General features: G+C 35.1%; 1 pseudogene; it reads left to right on the top strand.

Moving 5' to 3' along the window:
* Nucleotides 1-1,027: 1,027 nt before the first annotated feature.
* LOC129035203 (mesoderm-specific transcript homolog protein-like) lies at nucleotides 1,028-2,092 on the top strand (annotated as a pseudogene).
* Nucleotides 2,093-16,859: the final 14,767 nt, after the last annotated feature.

Genomic DNA, 16,859 nt, shown 5'->3' with positions numbered 1-16,859 from the left:
TTTTTTCTCCCTAATTTTTTTCTTCTTTCCCTTTTCCGCTATTTGTAAAACTAGTATACTGAACTGTCAGATCTCTGAAGTTCTTTCCAGCTCAATGACTCCATAATAAGATAGGAATGCATACTGAGACCTTATTATTCTAATCATATCTGAGATTTTACATAGTTGTGTCATGGGTGTTGTTGTATCCTCTGTTTTGAAATATAATCTCCTTTGCCTTGGTACCAGAAACAATTTAAAAGAGCTAAGATAATGAACTTGAAAATTTGGCACTTTTCCTGTACCTAGAGCAGATCAAAAATACTGAGGTGAACAGTTTTGGTCAGATTCCCAGATAAGAAGCCTGATTCAAAGAGGTCAAAGGGAAATTAGAGAAGTCTAATATTATAACAACAAAGCCCTTCTGTAGGACTTTCTCTTTGCTAAGGTTACAGGCAGGAAATAGGTAGTTAACAAGTCAAGCTGAAGAATACCATTTTCCTCATTATTATTTCTACCAATTATAATTGTCAAAGTGTATGAAATGCAAAGCAAAATTTATTTCGGATTTTCTATGCAACTCTGAGCCAGATTTTCTCCATCTAAAACGTCCTGCAAATATATGTCAGTTGTCAGAAGTTATATGAACTCTCATAGCTTTAAGATAGTATTCTTAACACCTTGAATATAGAAGAATTATACAACTAAAAGGGTCATTAATTTCTTGAATAAGTAAAATCTTATCATAATTTTCATAAAAGAGGTGTTATAGCTGAAATATCTGATTGTGAATCGCAGCTTAGCTACTTACTGCCTGTCATCTTGCCAAACCACTTACGGTTCTATGCATCAGCTCTATTCACTAAGAAAAGAGTCGCATCACCTGTTTTTGTTACAAGAAGAGTATAAATTAGGTCAGACACAAATAAAGTGCATAAGACAAAACTATGAAAACACTTGATAGAAAACAATTTTTAAAATGAAATGATTGCACAACCTATTTCCCCCAAACATGGGGTCCTGTAGCCCAGGTCTTACCCGAATCAGGATGAGGTAGTGGGGGATGCAGGTGGGGCTGTTGGCCGTGACCCTGCTTGCTGCGTACCTGCACATCCCAACTCTTCAGCTGTCCCCTGCCCTTCACTCATAGAAGTCTTCAGTAAAGTTTTTCACTTACAAGGGACTGCGCATCTTCTACCAAGACATTGTGAGTGTGGTTGGAAGTCTGGAGATAGTTGTGCTTTTACACGGCTTTCCAACATCCAGCTACGATTGGTACAAGATTTGGGAAGTCTGACCTTGAGGTCTTATCGAGTGATTGCCCTTGATTTCTTAGGCTTTGGCTTCAGTGACAAACAGAGACCACATCACCATTCCATATTTGAGCAGGCCAGCATCGTGGAAGCACTTTGGGTCATCTGGGGCTTCAGAACCGCAGGATCAACCTTTAGTCTCATGACTATGGAGATACTGTTGCTCAGGAACTTCTCTACAGACACAAGCAGAATCTGTCTGGTCGGCTTACCATAAAGAGTCTCTGTCTGTCAAATGGAGGTATCTTTCCTGAGACTCACCGTCCACTCCTCTAGAAGCTACTCAAAGATGGAGGTGTGCTGTCACCCATCCTCACGCAGCTGATGAACTTCTTTATACTCTCTCGAGGTCTCATCCCAGTCTTTGGGCCGTATACTCGGCCCTCTTGAGAGTGAGCTATGGGACATGTGGGCAGGGATCTGCAACAATGACGGGAACTTAGTCATTGACAGTCTCTTACAGTACATCAATCAGAGGAAGAAGTTTAGAAGGCACTGGGTGGGAGCTCTTGCCTCTGTAACTATCCCAATTCATTTTATCTATGGGCCATTGGATCCTGTGAACCCCTACCCAGGGTTTTTGGAGCTGTACAGGAAAATGCTGCCGTGGTCCACGTTAGCCACGATCCACAGCTAGAGGATCCCATGGGCTTCTTTAATGTACATATGGGCTTCATCAACTCCTTCTGAGCTGGAAAGAGTAACTTCCCTGTATTACCTCCCCTACTCCCTTATCTGTTGTTTATTCCACTTAGGAAGAAATGCCCGAAAGAGATCCTGGCCTTCAAACACTATTCTCTCACAAATCCACTTTACTCAAATCGGTGAACAGTATATAGGAAGAAGCCAGCAGAAACTCTGACTAAGGTTGACATAATAGTCCACCTCCCATTACTTTGACATCTTATCAAATGTATGGACTGGGCTTTGTTTTTGTGTTATTAGGAAATTCTGATGAGCATTATTACTAGTCACTGATGCAGAAAGACATTTTTTTGCATAAAAGACTTTTTAAGATTTTGGACTTCTCTGAAATATTTAGAACTGTTCATTTCTGGCCCAGCCCCAACAGGAATTCTACAGTAACAATAAGGAGAAGGGCACCTCCTTCCCTGTCCTTGAATGGCTTTGTGGGCACATGCTTTTTGAAAGTTCTTTAAGCAACAGAGCTGAGTCCCCTTTGTCATACCTTTGGATTTAGTTTCATCAGCTGTTTTTAATTATAAACATTTTGTTAAAATAGATATTGGTTTAAATAATATAGTATTCTATGTATGGTTTAAGACTGTGATTTACCTACACGTTGTATATATTTTATAAGGATATTAAACCAGTGTACCCTTACTGTGCCAGAGTAGTGAACCTAATTAAATATGTTTGATTTCTGAATAAATTGACCTAAATCCAAACTATTTAAAGAATTTCCTAAAATCACAGGACATTAAGGACCAATAGCATCTGTGCCAGAGATTTACTGTTATTAGCTAAGAAGACCAATTCTAACAGAAAATAACAGTCTGAGACTCCTCACATCTCAGTGCTTAGAAGCATGTCTCTCTTGAGCTACCATAGAGGGGAACGGATTATTTTGTAGTCAAGTCACCATGCTGAATGTACACTGATTCCTTTGTGATGGCTGCTTACCTCCCCAGTGCCTGTCCCAGGGAGGCTTTCCAATGTAACTCAGTAATTCCTGTACTTTATAGGCAGGAAAGTTCCAGAAACTTTAAGAACAAATTCTGAAAGATCTATGAGCAAATGGTGCTGAATACTACTTTTTTTTAATCCACATTTCATTGCCTTTCAAAGCAGGATTATTAAGTGATTATTTAAAATTTGTTTTATTTAAATTAGCAACTTCAAGCATAACAACTTTGAAACTGGAGTAAGTGTTTATTTTCTATTAATAAAAATGAACTGTGGCAAAAAATTGAATGATTGGCTCTTTTTTTAATCAGAAAAAGGAATCTCAGACAGGATAGGTGACTTGCTGAGAGTCACACAACTTCTTAGTGGTCTTTTAACTATTATATATAAGTCACAATTCAGGGCTCTTTACTGATAATAGGTAAAAGGACATTGAACAGTTAGATCTTTGCCATTATGATATCGTGTTAAAAACAGTAGGGCTGCTTAAGTGTTTCTGATTGTAAAGCTTAAGTAGCTGTTTATTTAAAAATTTTAAAAGTTAAATTATGTTACAGAATCAAATTATGGTTTTTGCTTAAGGAATACAATAAGGAACATCACATGTATTCTGTGAGCCATCAGTATCTGAGTCTCCTCGAGTGCTTTGTAGAAATGTCATTTCCTAGATATCTCTCATATACAATCTGAGACAGAATGTTTGAATTGGAACTAATTATTTCTATGATTTACCTACCACCAGAAATCTCCATTACTATGAATGCTTGAATGTTCCTGATCTAATGTTCAAATGCAAAGTTATAGACTTGAGTTTAAATTCTGGTACCCCCACATTAAAATTATAGAATGTCGGTCAAATTAATTTCCTTTCCTCGTTTGTGAAAAAAAGACAATGTAAGTACCTTCCTCATGGAGTTACTACAGAATAAAATGAGTTAATACATATAAAGAGTTTGGCACTTCATAAATAATAGAATGTGGAGTTTGGAAGAGACTGTGGAGGTGATTTCGACATACTTTGACCGTCTTAATTGCAAATCATTGAATTAGATTGTGATGTCTCTAAAGACAGCATCAGATTCATGACTCTTTCTGTCTCAAACATCTAGAAAAAAGAGGCAGTTCAGAAGTCTGTTAATAGTATATAGATTTTTCAATATTTATTCTAATCTGTTATCCTCAGATCCAATCCCTAGGGCTATAATGTTTCTAGATTTCTGAAATTAATGCAGATTACCCTCATTCAGTACAAGTACCAAAGATTATTTGATATAAATTTTCCTCCTGTATATGTATTTTCCAATGGATATTCAATAGAAAGTTAATTTTATAAGAAGCTTCATACTCAAAAATGTTGAAAAATGCCACATCCTTTGTACAGTCTCAGAAATACACCATTCATATCAAAAGCTACAAGAAATCCTATAGCAAAAAAAAAATAAAATAAAAAAAACATTTGATTTACTTCTTTAAATCAGGATTTCTGAAAATTACTTGGTAAAGGAACATTTTTACTGCATAATATCTAACAAAATTTTTTAGTATAAGTGATCATCTCTGGTCACTCTTTTGTTCATATAATGTTTAAAAACTATCCTTTGTTCCTCAGTCATTTTTGTATTTAGGAAAGCTGACAATGAAGTTGTGATCTAGTGCAGAAGCACGTCTAGCTTCAAATCCTGATGGCTCACTTAGTAGCTAAGTTATCTTAGGCAAGTTAATCCGGCTTTCAGGACCTCTATTTTTCACATCTGCAAAATGGAGCCAATATTCGCTTTGAAGTATTTTTGTGAGTATTCTATTCTATGATATACATAAAGTAGTTATTCCAGTCTAGGAGTTATAAAAATGGCCTATTAATTTCCTTCTGTGTGGATCTCATTGTTGCCTGGAATTACAACAGCAATGTAAAACATCCTAATTATGCTTTCATAATAGTTTCTTTCTTTCTTTTTTTTTTTTTTTTTTGAGACTGAGTTTCGCCCTTGTTTGTTGCCCAGGCTGGAGTGCAATGGCGCAATCTCAGCTCACTGCAACCTCCATCCCCCAGGTTCAAGTGATTCTCCTGCCTCAGCCTCCCGAGCAGCTGGGATTACAGGCTTGCGCCACCACACCAGGCTAATTTTTTTTATTATTTATTTATTTATTTATTTATTAGTAGAGATAGGGTTTCTCCATGTTGGTCAGGCTGGTCTTGAACTCCCAACCTCAGGTGATTCACCCGCCTCAGCTTCCCAAAGTGCTGGGATTACAAGCATGAGTCACCACACCCTACCTTATAATAGTTTCAAATCACCCCTTTATCTTTACATAATTTAACTTATCAAATAAAATAGACTTTATCTGACAGTGAGAATGAGACAGGCCATGCATAATCACTCAGAGGGAGAGAGAGATTAACTAATGAAGTATTGGAATCCAAAACTCTTAGTCCAACATAGGGCCTTTTCCAATTATATCCTTATATTTGTCACTGCTTTATCTTCTGCTGTGGCTGATATCAATGTCTGCTAAATTCTATGTCAAGTGTTACAGGGAAATGAAAGCCAAGGTCAGAAAAAAACATGCATTTTGTATGTGTTTTGTTCCTTTGAAGCAAAATGTGACCTGGTTAGACATTATCTTCCCATTATCACTTTTTTATGCTGACTGCTGACTGTGCTCAGGTGGCAAAAAGAAGTGGTAATTGGACAAAAATGTTCTAACCCTCATGGTAATTTAAAAAAAAAAAAAAAAGTAGTGAAAGCAGCTTCCTCCTGAAGTCTCCATTGTGTAGTTAAGGCAAAATGTCACCAGGAACAATAAAGCAAAAATGGGGCCTTTCAAAATGATTGATCAGTACTTCAGGTCCCACTCATTGGTCATCTGACTTGGAATAAGCCACACTAATTCACAGCCTACTCTCCAAAGGCAATGTCCCCCGTTGTGACCTCCAGTAGCACTTCTAGTCTGGACTTCACATCTTGTACCTGTAATGTTTCAAACGTACTTCATACTGAAGGAATATCTTTCTAATACTATGTGAAAAGTTTATGATCAAAGACAATTTGACAAGACTTCTTCTAGGACCTCATGCAGAAGAAAAACTTTGGTAAGGTAGATGTCCCTAGTATATGGTTCTCAGCTTTTCTATCTCATTTTTTTTCCTCTCTCTGCATGTATTAACATTCTAACAATAGACCATGTTTTGAGAACAGATTCACATAATCAAGTTAATCAAAGTCATTTTTCCATTTTATCAATTGAGAATGAGATACACAAACTGTTCAATTACTTTAATGATTAAACTTACCTGGTTAGCAGGAGTACCTGGGAAGAAAGATTGTAATATGGAAATTGATAAGGGCAGAATCAGAACTTCTATAGATAGAAAGTACATCGTATCTTACTTGTTGGTCATCGCACACCTTAAGGGAATTATTAAATTTTTTATTTTGTTTTTAATTGATACATAATGAATATATATATTTATGGGATACAGTGTAATATTTAGATAACTATGTGCTTTGTGTAATGATTAAATCATTATAATTAGTATTTTTTATCACCTCAAACACTTCTCATTTGTTTGCAATGAGAACATTCAAAATTCTCTCTTCTAGCTATTTTGAAGTATACAATACACTATTGTTGACTAGTTACTCTACTTTTCAAGAGAATACCAGAACTTATTCCTACTATCTAACTATGACTTTCTACCCTTTGACCAACCTCTCCTTGTATCCTTCCCTGAATACTCTCCTCAGCCTTGGGAAACCACTTTTCTACTGTTCACTTCTATGAGATCAGGTTTTTTGAGATTCCACATATGAGTGTGATCATGTGGTATCTGTCTTCTGTGCCATACTTAATATATTCTCTAGGTTCATCCATGTTCTTGCAAGTCATAGGGTTTCATTCTTTAAGGCTAAATACAATTCCATTGTGTATGTATATATATATATATCTCACATTTATTTTATTCATTCATTCATTGATGGACACATATGTTTAGTCCATATCTTGGCTATTGTGAATAATGCTGCAATAAACATGGGAATGCAGATTCTTTTTGACATACTGACTTCATTACTTTTGAATATACAGCCAGAAGTGGGATTGTTGGGTCATTTCGTACTTCTATTTTTAAATTTTGTGGAACCTTCATGCTGATTTTCATAGTGGATGTACTAATTTACATTCTCACCAACAGTGTATAAAAGTTCTCCTTTCTCCACATCCCCACCAAGATTTGTTACTTTTTTTCTTTTTTATAGCAACTATTCTAACTTGGGTGAGGTGACATTTCATTGTGAATTTGATTTGCACTTCCCTGATGATTAGTGATGGTGAGCATTTTTTGTAGACACCTGTTGGCTACTTGTACTTTTTTTTTCCAAAATGTTTATTCACATTCTTGCCCAATTTTAAACTGGATTATTTGTTGTTTTGCTATTGATTTGAGTTTCTTTATATTCTGAATATTAACCACTAGTCAGATACATAGTTTATGAATATTTTCTCCCATTCTGTAGGTTGTCTCTTCAGTCTTGATGATTTCCTTTGCTGTTCAGTGGCTTTTTAATTTTATATAATTCTACATGTCTAATTTTGCTTTCATTGACTGTACTTTTGATGTTTTATTCAAACACTCTGCCCAGTCCAACATCATGAAGAGTTTCTTCTATGTTTTCTTTTAGGAATTTCAAAGTTTCAAGTCTTACATTTAAGTCTTTCATACATTTTTAATCGATTTTTGTAATTGGGAAATATATGTGCCTATTTCTATTCTGCATGTGGAAATCCAGTTTCTCCAGCGCTGTGTATTGAAGAGACTGTCCTTTTCCTAATGCGTGTTTTTGGTTTCTTTGTTGATAATTTTCTATACATGTATAGATTTATTTTTGGTTTCTGTATTCTGTTTCATTAGTCTACAGATATGTTATTATGCCAGTGCCATGTTGTTTTGGTTACCATTACTCTGTGATATGTTTTAAAGCTAGGTAATGTAATACCTTCAGCTTTGTTCTGTTTGCTCAAGCTTACTTTGGCTGTTCAGGGACTTTTGTGATTCTACAAAAATTTTAGGATTTAAAAACAAAATTCTGTGAAGAATGCCATTGCTATGTTGGTAGGGATTGCATTTAATCTGTAGATTGCTTTGGGTAGTTTGTACATTTTAACAATATTAATTCTTTCAATCCATGAACATTTCATTTCTGTCCATGGACCTTCCACTGATGAGTGTCAACTTCATTTTTTTATCAATGTTTTAGAGTTTTCATTTTAGAGATCTTTCCTCTCTTTGATTAAGTTTATTCCTACATATTTTATTTTTATGTGGCTATTGTAAAAGAGGTTGTTTTCTTGATTTTATTTTCAGACAGTTTGCTGTTGGCATATAGAAATGCTACTGATGTTGGCATGTTGATTTTGTAACCTTTGATTTTATTGAAATTTTGTATTTGTTCTAACAATTTTTTCATGGAGTCTTTAGAGTTTTCTATATATGATGTTACATATATAGAAGCAAAGACAATTTGACTTCCTTTATTTCCATTTGGATACACTTTATTTTTTTCTCTAGCCTAATTGCTAGGACTACAACTTCCTGTGCTACATTGAATAGTGAAAGTTAGTATTCTTGTCTTTTCCAGGTTTTAGAAAAAAAATACTTTCAATTTTCTCCAGTCAGTATGATGTTAGCTGTGGGTATGTCATAAATGGCCTTTATTGTGTTGAAATGTTTTTCTTCTATGCCTAATTTCTTTAGGTTTTCCTTTTAATGAAACAATGTTGGATTTTATCAAATGCTTTTTCTGCATCTATTTAGATGATCGTATGTTTTTTGTCTTTCTTCCTCTTTATTTTCTTTCCTTCTTTCTTTCCTTCTTTCTTTCTTTCCTTCTTTCTTTCCTTCTTTCTTTCTTTCTTTTTTTTTCTTTCTTTCTTTCCTTGAATGTGATGTATCATGTTTATTGATTTGAGTATGTTAAACCATCCTTGCATTCCTGTGGTAAATGGTACTTGATCATGGTGAATGATCCTTTTGAAGTTCTCTTGAATTCAGTTTGCTAGTATTTTGGTTCAAGATATTTGCATTTATGTGCTTCTGGAAGAGTGGTCTGCTAGGTGTTTTTTTTTTTCTGTATATTTTTTCTTGTCTGGTTTTGAAATCAGGGTAATTCTAGCCTCCTAAAGTAAATATGGAATAATTTCCTCCACATCAGTTTTTTCAAATACTTTGAGAAGAATTGGTATTAGTTCCTCTTTAAATGTTTGGTAGAATTCAGCAGTGAAGTCATCAGGTCCTGGGCTTTTCTTTTAAGGGAGACTTTCGTTAGAAATTCAACCTCATTACTTGTCATTACTCTATTCATGTTTTCTGTTATCTCATGATTCAGTCTTAGTATGTTGTATATGTCCAGGAATGTATTCATTCAATTTGTTGATGTAAAGTTGTTCCTAACACTCTATGATGATATGTTGTATTCATCTGGTATCAGTTTTGATGTCTCCTTTATCTAATTGCTGATTTTATTTATTTAGTTATCTCTCTTTTTCCTTAGTTTGTCCAGCTAATGGTTTGTAATTTTATCTTTTCCAAAAGCAAACTCTTCATTGATTTTTTGTTTTGTTTTTAGTCACTATTTTATTTATTTCTGATCTAGTATTTATTACCACTTTTTCTTCCACAAATTTTCAGTCATTTGTTGTTGTTTTTCTCATTCCCTGAGGTGCAACAATAGACTGCTTAATTGAGATCTTTCTACTTTTTGATTAAGGTGTTTTTTCCTATATACTTCCCTCTTATAACTGATTTTGCTATAACTCATATGTTGTGTTTTCATTTTCATTTGTCTTCAGAAATAATTTGAATTTCCTTTTTAATTGTTTCATTGATCCATTGGTCATTCAGCAACATGTTGTTTAAATTTTATATATTTGCACAGTTTCCAATGTTCTTTTCAGCCATTCTATATCTTTTAATAGAGAATTCGAGCTATTCAGTGAAGGTAATTATTAACAGATAAGGACTTACTTCTGTATTTTGATGTCTGTTTTCTAATTGATTTGTAGATATTTTCTTTCTTTTTTCCACTCTCATTGTCTTCCTTTGTAATTAAGTGGTTTTGTTTGGTAGTATGCTTTGATTCATTGATTTTTATTTTAGTGTACCTGTTATAGGTTTTTTCTTTGTGGTTACCATGAGACTTACATAAAAACCTCTTACAGCTGTAATAAGTTGTTTTAAACTGACAACTTAACTGTGATTGCAAATAAAAGAAAACAAACACTGTACTTTAACTTTGTTTTCTCCAACATTTTGAATTATTGATATCACACTTTACACTTTACATCTTTGTATAGTGCCTATTAACAAATTAATTTAGTTATAATTATTTTAATAGGTTTGTCTTTTAGTCTTCATACCAAAGATATAAGCAGTATAAATACTCTGATTACAGTATTAGAGTAAGTATTAAAGTAACTATACTTTGTCTGTATGCTTACTTTTACCAGTGAATTTTATACATTCAGATATGTTCTTGTTACATGTTAGCATCCTTTCTTTCAGTTTGAAGAAATCCCTTTAGAATTTCTTGCATTACAGGTCTAGTAGCGATGGACTCCCTCAGCTTGTTTTTGTTTGGGAAAGTCATATTTCTTCCTTATTTGTGAAAGATAGCTTTTTTAGTTACAGCATTATTTGTTGGCAGATTTTTTTTTCCTTTAACACTCTCAATATATCATCACACTCCTTTTTGTTGCTCCAGAGATGTCTGTTTCTGGGTATATTGAAACTCCCTTATATGTTATTTTCTTATTTTCTCTTGCTGTTACTAGGATCCTCTCTATTTATTTGACTTTTTAGAGTATAATTATAATATGTCTTAGGTTATTCTAATTTGGGTTGAATCTTATTGGTGACTTTCATCCAGCCTGCTTCTAGATATTCATATCTTTCTTGAGGCTCGAAAAGTTTTCTGTTATTATTTCTTCTAATAAGATTTCTACTACTTTGCCTTTCTGAACTCCCTCCTGAACTCCAATAACCCAAATATTTTCTTTAAAATGTTGTCTCATATACCACATAAGCTGTTAGTGCTCCTTTTCATTCTTTTTTCTTTCTTCTCCTCTGACTGTATATTTATAGATGGCTTGTCTCAGAGCTGTCTAATTTCATTCAATGTTTAATAATTCTGCTGTTGAGACTCTCTATTACATTTTTTCATTTAGTTCATTGTACTTTTCAGATCTAGGATTTCTGTTTGATTGTTTTATCATATTAATCTCTTTTTTTAAACAAAATTATCTGTTAAATGTCTGAATTGATTCTTTGTGTTTTCTTGAAGTCCATTGAGCCTCCTTAATACAGATTTTTGGAATTTTGTGTCTAAGAGATAACAAATTTCCATCACTTCAAGGTCTCTAGTAGCTTACTTTTTATATTTGGTGAAATATTATTTCTCTGAATGTTCTTGATGCTTGTGGGTGTGCAACAATGTGGATGTGCAACAATGCCTGAATATTGAGGGATTATGGATTTGTTTTGTTCTTTACAGTCTGGTTTTATTTCTATTCTCCTTCAGGGGCTTTCCAAAATTTCTAAGCAGAATGACTACTGCGTTCCCTGAGCCTAGGACCTCTGCAGTCTCCTCAGCACTAGAGGACACTCTAAACTCAGGCTTATTGTGAGTCTCATGAGGGCTCCAAGCTTGATCAAGCTCTCCAACTCCAATGTACCTGATGAAGACCTAAGGAAGGTATTGCGATATAAAACTGGCCAAGGATCCAAACCCAAAGGACTGTCCCAGTAGCCCAGATGGTTCTTACAGAGGCAGGATAGATTCCCAGCTGCAGCAGAAAGGGTTGAAGCTGAGACAGAGCCCCTTCAAAATCTGTTGTAAGACAGCTTTTGGCAAACCTGTCTTCTTGACTCAAATGGTTATGCTGCTCTTCGCAAGTTCCTGCAGAGAGGGCTAGTTCCCCAGCTGCAGTGAGAGGAGCCAGAACTACAACTGGGAACCCTTGAGATCTGTTGCTGGAGATCCCATTTCATTAGTTTAGATTCACTTGCATTTCCCAGCAGGTCCCTGCATAGACAGGGTAGTTCTTTGAATACCAAGAGAGACGCTGGGGTTGAGATTAAGTCTCCTTAAAATCTGCTGTGGGACACAGGTTGGTGACCCATTAGCTCAGACTCCCTCTAGGTCCTTGTGCAAGTAGTTTGAAGCTGGAACCTCAGTTGCAAAGGGCTGGGGCTGAGCCACAGGGAAAATTTTAGGTTCACTGCCAAGACAATGTTGGCAGGCAGATAAGCCTCTCCACTGAGGCGCTTCTTTGTGCTATTCCTCTTAGATCTTTTGGAAAATGGTTTTGGTTGCAGACTCAAGGTCAAATGGGGCTTATTTATTCCCCATGGGAAATGGTATCACTTGCGGTATCAAGCCCGAGAGCACCCTCAGTAAATTAGCAACTTGGACACAGGTTTGGCCTCTCGGAATGACACTCCTAAGTCTTGGACTCCACTGGAATTTTACAGCCTCCTACCTGAACCCTGAAGTACCCACAGAGACTTTTGTCTGTGATTAGTTGCAGAATACTTGTTGCAGAGGTATATAAGCTTATTAACCTCTATTCTATCATTCGTTGATGTCACCCTCCTTAAGTAAATTTGAATTGTTCCATTTGTTCATGTCTTATTGCAAGAGTAAGGGCCTCCAAGATTACAACTGAGTCTCAGTTTCTTTTCTGCATCCAGAGTATAGTCCATTAGAAAAGGGACTTATATGTTCTTGCTGATTCAACCTAAACTGTTTTCTGACTGAGTCTTGCTCTTTTGCAAATTAATTTTCATTCACACAATCTTTTGCCAAACATTTTATGAGCTCCTACTACATGACATATTCTTTCCTAGGTACTAAGAATATACAGATAAATAAGAAGAAGTACGTGGCAACAAAAAGTTAAGGTTATAGCTTGGACAGTGTAGGTTAGTAATAAAAAAGTTGAATTAAAATTATTTACAAAACTACTTGATGAGTGTTATAGTATTGATAAGAATAGGATTTAATGTAACCACAAAGAAGGAGTAACATGAACCAAAAGAAAATCAGAGAAGACTTCTTGGAAGAGGTAATATTTCAACATTGAAACTGATGATAACTAACTTATTCAAAAGGGCATTGAGGCCGGGTGCGGTGGCTCACACCTGTAATCCCAGCACTTTTGAAGGCTGAGGCAGGTGGATAATGAGTTCAGGAGATCGAGACCATCCTGGCTAACACGGGGAAACCCCATCTCTACTAAAAAATACAAAAAATTTGCCGGGCGTGGTGGCCAGCTCCTGTAGTCCCAGCTACTCAGGAGGCTGAGGCAAGAGAATGGCATGAACCCGGGAGGTGGAGCTTGCAGTGAGCCAAGATCGCGCCACTGCACTCTAGCCTGGGTGACTGAGTGAGACTCCATGTCAAAAAAAAAAAAAGAAAAAAAAAGACATTGAATGCACAAATACTAAGGTATCGATATAATTTAAATAAAGGGATAAACAGTGCAAATGAGGGAAGTAGAGAAATCAGGATCACTCCAGCACTCTGGAAGGCAGAAACTTATAGACCTTGTCCGTATTTTGATGCCAATAACATGACTAATGTCCACTCTATTGCTAGATTCAAGAGATCTAGCTGGGGTCAGGTGAATACATGAACTATGGTCAAATGAGCAGGATTAATGGAGCTTAGAAGTAGCCACTAATGACCCAACTCAATGTATTTGGTAGTTATTAAAGAAAAAGCCTGGTGTGAATTAGTTGTCACTCAAGTCACCCAATGACATGTCACTATGTCATTTCATGATCTGATTAGTATACTTGTGTTTTTCTCATGCTCTCAATAAAAAGTTCCAACAGCATAACATGGGTTGTAAGAACTTTTACAAACTTTCAAGACCTCTGCTTATTTTCTACTCCTATTACTTCAGACCACATTTTATAATCTAAGGCCCAACTATGCCAAATGTTTCTCTGTAGGCTCAGAAATGCATCCATGCTCTTTCTTTCCTACAGGGCTTTGCTGTGCTAAGTCATCACCTTGAAACATGCTTAATAGTCTCAATTCCTCTTTTAGCCTGACTGATGTCTCTCACTTTTAACTCATAACTATGATGTCATTTTTACTAAGGAGACTTCGTTAACTCCCAAAGAAGGTTCCAATGAGTTCCCATAGAAACTTGAATTTATTTCTGTCATGCTATAGGCCTATAATCTATCTCCTTGAGACAGAAATCATATCTGTCTTGTTTGTACAATAGTCCAAAAACCTACCACAGGACTAGCACATTGTGGTTACTCAATAATTATATGCTAAATTATTAAGAGGATTAGCAGCTTTGAATTCCAAATGTCCATTTATTTGTATTTTTAATATTTTTTAGAAACTAGATTTCTTTTCTACCATCCCATTGCATCTTAATTGTTTAGGGTTTCATGTGTAGTTCAATAAATATCTGTTGACTACACCAGTGAGAGTAATCTTCTTGTGATATTACAAAATGGTATGTTCTTGTGAAAAGTAAAAACATTACGATTGCAGAAACCTGTCTTTTGCTCTTCTACCTCCACAGGGACTAGAATAGGGCTTGGCTCATAGTAGATGGCTAGCACTTTTTACTGAATGAGTAGCTGAGACGATGAATCCTGTTCCAAGCAGTTTTAAAAATAATTAAGTTTCAGCATCATCATAATGAGCATTCATTGTCATTGTGCTGGGATTCAATGGTGCAGTGGTGTACAGAGATTTTAAATTGAGTAAATAGTATTAAATTAGTTTTATAGCCTGACACTTGTTTCTCTTATATCAGTGATAATTTCCATATGTAAATAAATTATTAAGTATTGTTTTATTACCTATAATAAACATTGATACTATACAAAAATATTTAGCCAATCTTTTTTTTATTTTTTATTTAAATAATAGTTTACAAATGTTTGTCCTTTTACCTCTGTAAGCTGTAATCAGTAGAGGAAACTTTAAACAATCTTAGATATACTATGGAAAACCTATGATTTTTCTTTAGTTGGTTAGGACCTCCCTTCCCAGCTCTACTCCCTCTTTTCTTCCTGTTGATTATCAAGGAGGCAAAATATTTCACCTCTGCATAGTTGCAATTGACTGTTTGGGGGTGGGTAAATACCATTTAATTTTCTCTGAGTATCCACCTGGCAGGTTAGGTTTCTGTATAAATCAAATGTAATAGCACATCCTTGAAGTAAGAACAAAAATGAGAGAGCAAAATTGGCCTTGAGAGCAGCAATCTTAAAATAGCTTTTCTCTTAATATTATTAGAGAAAAAAATGTGTGATTTCTCCATAGAAATGGCAAGCACAAAGGAAAATAAAAAGTGTTCAAAGTGGCAGTGTTTCTGCTTGTTCAGATTCTTAAAATATGGCTTCACATACAATCTCATAAAACACTAAATGAGAGGGAAAAAAAGGGAAAAAAAGTTCTCTCATTGCATTCCCTCAAGAAAGCACAAAAAGACAGATGGCCCAAATGAGAGAGTCCCTGGTCAGATAAGTCCTCAATAATCTTCCTTCGCTTGGACAGAAAAACTATGCAGTGAACTATGTAATGACTTTGTTCTCCCAGGAGAAGCACAACAGTGAGAAAAGAAAGATGTCTAAAAATGGCCACATCTTTGACAACATGGGTTATAATGCTTCATTTTGTTAAGTAATAAAAGAATAATAAGAACCTTTTCTTTTGTACCTTGTGCTATCCTTACTTGGGTATAAAACCAAAACACAAAAGTCTAAAATAGTATGATTTCTATGGCTTATTTATTTTCCTTTCTGTTATATAATGAGGGAAGAACAAAGAAATTTGCTTTACTCTGTCTCTAGGAAATGAATAGTGGCAAAAACAAAGAAAGAAAGCAGAAACAGCCCAAACCAACAGAATGTTAAAATAAATCCAAGAATCTGAATTATTATCTCACATGGAACTACGGAGCTCCAATTTCATCTGTCAGTAGCAGCTAGAGACTGACTTGGATGCCAGTCTTGTTCCAGACTCTCAGTTTCTATATTACCTATAAAATAATACCTATTGTGCCAGATCCTAGACTAATTAGCATTAATCACTTCAAGCATTCCTAATCGGAAGATAAAACAGTTTTCCCTTTCAAAGACTCAACACCAACATCCTGGTAGTATAATTAGGGGAACTCTTCGTTAGAAAACTTAATTTCAGAGAAGCATACATCCAATGCTTGACTCATTCTTCAGAATATACCAAAAAACATGAGCACCAGAGAGGTTTGTTCATGGAAAGAAGTATGATATATTGGAAAGATTGTTTCATTTTCAAATCCTGAGTGTGACACTTGGTTATGTGAACTTGCTTGTTATTTAATCTCCCCGCACTGTAATTTTTTCAGATGTAAATAAAAATAGTCTCTATTTCAGGAAAGTGCTGTGAGGTTTAAATATGAGAGTAAATATGAAATAATTGATACATTTTAGGTTTCTTTCTTTACTATATATTATCATATCAAATATATGTGACCTCGAGAGAGATCTGAAATGAACCAAAATAAAATGGCATACTTAATTCTTAATTAACATATTCCAGCAGTATAGACTAGAGATTGGCAAGCTCCAGTCTGTAGGCCAAATCCAGCCTATGACTGTTTTTGTAAGTAAAAGTTAACTGGAATCCATGCTTTCTTATTTACATATTTTCTACTGCTTTGTTCTTGCTTCCAAGGCAGATTTGTGCAATTGCAATGAGACTGTAAAGACTCCAAGCCTAGAATCTTTAGCCCTTTACAAAAATAAATAAATAAATAAAGTTTGCAAACCCTCATTTGAAAAAGAGGGAGGTTAGCATAATTCTTGAGAATTTCCAAAGTTGTTTAAAAAAATTCTGAAATGTATAT

The sequence above is a fragment of the Pongo pygmaeus genome, chromosome 3 (assembly GCF_028885625.2).
Source record: "Pongo pygmaeus isolate AG05252 chromosome 3, NHGRI_mPonPyg2-v2.0_pri, whole genome shotgun sequence".
Taxonomy (NCBI): domain Eukaryota; kingdom Metazoa; phylum Chordata; class Mammalia; order Primates; family Hominidae; genus Pongo; species Pongo pygmaeus.
Note: the sequence above shows the minus strand (reverse complement) of the source record. Positions and strands in the feature narration are given on the sequence as shown.